The sequence below is a fragment of the Pteropus medius genome, unplaced genomic scaffold (genome assembly GCF_902729225.1).
Source record: "Pteropus medius unplaced genomic scaffold, Ma_sr-lr_union100, whole genome shotgun sequence".
Taxonomy (NCBI): Eukaryota; Metazoa; Chordata; class Mammalia; order Chiroptera; family Pteropodidae; genus Pteropus; species Pteropus medius.
The window spans coordinates 21,472,075-21,477,194 of NW_024355205.1; positions in this window are offsets into that span (position 1 = coordinate 21,472,075).

Sequence of the window (5,120 nt, forward strand, 5' to 3'; positions counted from 1 at the left end):
CTTGTACCTGAAGGAACTAGAAAAAGGAGAACAAATAAAGCCTAAAGTGAGTAGAAGAAAGGAAATAGTAAACATCAGAGTGGAAATAAACAAAGTTTGAAAAAAACGATACAAAAGATGAATAAAACCAAGAGTTGGTTCTTTGAAAAGATAAACAAAATTGATAAACCTTTAACCAGACTCATCAAGAAAAAAAGAGAGAGGACCAAAAGAAATAAAATCAGAAATGAAAAAGAAGTGACAACTGACTTCACAGAAATACAAAGAATTTTAAGAAAATACTATGAACAATTATATGCCAACAAATTAGAGAACCTGGAAGAAATGCATAAATTTCTAGAAACATACAATCTTTTAAGACTAAATCAAAAAGAAACAGAAAACCTCCACACCAATAACTACTAACAAAATCAAATCAGTAATCAAAAAAATCTCATCCATCAAATGTTCCAAATCAGATGGCTTTACCAGTGAATTTTACCAAACATTCAAAGAATTAACACCTAACTTTTTCAAAATAATCCAAAAAATTCAAGAGGAGGAAAGACTCCCAAGCTCATTGTATAAGGCAACCATTATCTTGATTGTAAAACCAGACAGAGACGCTACATAAAATAAAAATTATAGGTCAATATTTCTGATGAACATAGCTGTAAAAATCTTCAATAAAATATAAGCAAACTGAATTAAGCAATACATTAAAAAGATTGTACATCATAATCAAGTGGGATTTTTCCTGGGACACAAGATTGGTTCAATATCCACAAATCAAATAATGCAATATAACACATAAACAAAAGGAAACATAAAAATCATATAATCACATCAATGGATACAGAAAAAGCATTTGACAAAACACAGCATCCATTTATGATAAAAAAAAAACCCCACAAAACTCTCAGCAAATAGGAGTAGAGGGAACATAGCTCAACATAAAAAGTTATATATGACAAACCCACAGCTAACATTATACTCAATGGGTAAAAGCTAAAAGCATTTTTGTTAAGATCAGCAACAAGACAAGGATGTCCCTTTTCAACATTTTTATTCACCATAGTATTGGAAATCCTAGCCACAGCAATCAAGCAAGAAAAGGAATAAAAGCCATCCAAATTGGGAAGGAAGAAGTAAAACTGTCCTTATCTGCAGATGATATGATACTATATATATATAGAGAACGCTGACGATTCCACCAAAGAAACCCTGTTAGAACTGATAAATAAATTCAATAAAGTAGCAGGATATAAAATTAATATTCAAATATCAGTTGCATTTTTATACACCAAAAATAAACTATCAGAAAGAGAAATTAAGAAAATAATCCCATTTACAATTTCATCAAAAAATAAGAATACCTAGGAATAAATTTAACCAAGGAGGCAAAAGACCTGTACTCAGAAAACAATAAGGCATTGAAAAAAGAAATCAAAGAAGATACAAATAAATGAAAGCATATACTGTACTAATGGATGGGAAGCATTAACATTGTTAAAATGTCCATATTACCCCCAAAATTTATAAATTCAATGCAATCGTTATCAAAATACCAATAGCATTTTCACAGAACTACAACAAATAATCTAAAATTTATATGGAACCACAGAAAACCCTGAATAGCCAAAGCAATATTGGGGAAGAAGAACAAAGTTAGAGGTATCATGCTGCTGATATCAAACTATATTACAAGGCTATAGTTATCAAAACAGCATATGATCCAGCAATTCCACTTTTGGGTATTTATCCGAAGAAATCCAAAACACTAATTCAAAAAGACATATGCTCCCCTATGTTCATTGCAGCATTATTTACAATGGCCAAGATATGGAAGCCACCTAAATATTGATTGAGAGACAAAAAGCAATAAAAACAAAAAATTGGCTACAATGAAAACAGTAAAATATTACTAATTGTGACTTAAAACAATCTTTAGATTTTCCAGTTTCTGATGTAAGTGCCTTTAATTCCTTAATATATGCATGGGAATAAATTAGTCCAATGAGAAAACTAATTATAATAAACATGCCTTGGCATGGTCAAATATAATAATCAGTCGCTTCCCATTAAAGCGAATATTCTTAGAGAAAACTTGAGACAAAAGTTTAAAATAATATGAACTATTTTTAATTTTTAGGAAAGAGGCAGATCTCACAGGCTGAAAATGTAACAATGCTTAACCCAGGGACCTAAAGTATAGTACCTCACAAAGAATTATAAAATTTCACATAAAAATTATTTTTGGAAAAAATAGATGATAATTTATGTATAATAATTATCAGCTGTTTTTCTCATGTAAGATATAGCATTTAATATTTAAAGATATATAAACACCTGCCAGAAAAAAAGCCTTACAGTCAATATGAAGAACAATATCACACATAGAAAATGACTTAAAAACATTGGAATCTATGGAAAATTATAAAAATTCAACTCATTAATATTATTAATAATTTTTCAAAATGGCAGTGCTTTTAAAATTCAGGAGAAGTAGATGACCGAATGGTGCTATCTAGTATTATGCCAAAAAGTTACAATTAGCCAAGAAGAGAGAACAATTAAAAAAATTAAAAAAGTAAAAGAATACCAAAGGCTTAGAGATGTTTATGTGTCAGAAGGCAATCTATAATAAAGAGCCCAATTTCACTTTAAAAGAATTCATATATGCAGTCATAAGAGACAGATAGGGGGTACAGCCTGGAGATAACTTGAAGAGAACCTAGAACAAAGGATTTTAAATCAGGGAAATAAATACAAAATTATCAAATTACCCTTGGCGAGAAAAAGGAGTATTTTCTTAGGTCTAAGCATAAAGCTTTACTTTCTTAAAAACTGCGAATTAAAATCTCATGTCCACTGAACAGACTCAGATCTTCTTGTTTACAGTAGAAAGTGAACGATATAACCTAAATGGTACTTTGTTTGACAAATTAACGTATTACCTGTTCTGGGGCCTTAAAAGTCCAATTAAGCTGTTTCTTTCCAGCATGCAACCAAGCTTTAAAGACTAGTATTTTCTCAGTAGGTTTAATGTAAAAGCCCTTAAATACAACAAGCCCCTCCACAATCCCTGCTGACTTTTAATGCTGCATCCCCATGGTAAATTAGTTCCACTAGCATAATTCTTTTAGCTCTTGGCCCTTTCTTCTGACATCAAACCTCTTACCAAAAGTCTTGAAAATATAAGATTTTATTTAAATAGTTCTTCATATTCATTGAATTTATGTTGGCCAATTTGGAAACCATAGCGCATCAACCTAATACTTGAAGCCACGGTGTTGTCATAATGTATGTACCCCCATTTTAGGAACCACAGTATAGGATAATTTTTATAAACATATTAAAAAATTGTGACCTTACAGTCTAAATTTTCCAGTTTATGCTTAATATGTAAATATTGAAATTTGTTGCATTAATACTGTAGTTCTTCAACTTTAGAGTGCATAAAATTAGCTAGTGGATTTGTTGAACAGAGGTAGCTGAGCCTCAAACACAGATTTGGCTTTGGTAGGTTTGGAGTGGAGTCCAAGAATTAATATTACTAGAAAGTTCTCAGGCAAAACCAATGTTAGTGATATTGAGATTACACTTGAAAAAAACATTACTTTTAAAAATTTTGATTCTATGTTAGGGAATAATGTTAAGACAGATACCTGGTATCTCTGAGACTCAGTTTCCAATTCTTTAGGCACTAAAAGTATAATTATGTCAAGACACAATTTTAAGAATTATAATACAGTGACTTAACAGAGATTCTGACACATAATTGATAATTAGTAAACATTAACTATCACTCTCCCCTTTCTGAAGTTCAGTTATATAATAGCTAAATCTTAGACTACCAGTAGAAACAGTATTTTTAAAATAGTCATTTAAATGGTCTCTTTGGAGAGATGGGAAGAGGGATGTCTTAAATCAATGTTGAGGCAGAGACTGGCCTGAGGAGGATCAGATAAGGCTAATTCATTTCTGACTGCAGGGGTGATAAACTCATGTCAATGTCATCTTGATCTTTGACAGCTGACACTATAACATGTTCAAAACAAAGCACAAACAAACAAAATAAAACACTGGGATGGAGAACATGCTATATAAGTTACTCCTGTCTATTGCAAATGCCAGAAGGTCTAACAAAAAAAACAACTTAAACAGATAAAAGTTTACTTATTTTACTTAACAAGATAAGTAAACTTTATTATGTTCAGACATAGATAGTTTTCACCTTTGCCATCTTGCATAGTTTTTTTCTCCAAGTCTCAAAATGGTTGCTTGATTTCCAGATAGCATATCTATACACTGTGCAGAAAAAGTGGAAAAGTAAACTATTTTCTCTTAGTTTGGTTATTATTTTATATTTAGAAAAAGACCTCCTCTTTTCATTAATATTTTATTAGCTCAGTCTGTATCTCCTTGTCACACTACATGCAGGCAGTCAGGAAAAGTAAATATTTCAGCTTACCTGTTTCTTTAGTGGAGAAAGCCCAGGGAGAAGGTTGTAAAGGGCTCTTCCATAGCCAATTTATAGTGTGCAGCAAAGGAACTTTTAAGGTTAAAATCAGTGTCCTGTGAAAACTTCAATTCTTTAAAATTTTATTTTAGGTACTGGATGCTGACCAAAAAGAATGATTCAGTAAAGTGTTGGTTGTCGATATCTAATTAGGTGTGATGTCTAATAGAAGACAAAAGCCAGACAAAGACTGAAAGTCACCTTCTGTCTAATAGAAAACAACAAAATAATAGGTACTTTCAAAAAGGAAATATCCAGTGCATATCAGATATAGAACACATCCACACTCCAAAAGCCAGAACCATTTAACTTCCAAAGGCAGCCATAAAATTTAGAAAATGCCTTATACAAGCCAAGAATATATGTTAAATTGAAGCAACAAAAATATTAAATCTTACAATCTGTGAACACAGGATGTCTTTCTATTTTTTTTGTCTCCTTTAATTTCTTTCATCATTGTTTTGTAGTTTTTAGTGTATAAATCTTTCCCCTCCTTGGTTAAGATTATTCCTAAGTATTTTATTCTTTTCAATGCTATTGTAAATGATATTGTTTTCTTAATTTTGTTTTCAAATAGTTTATTTTTAGTGTATAAGAATGCACTTGATTTTTTTTGTTG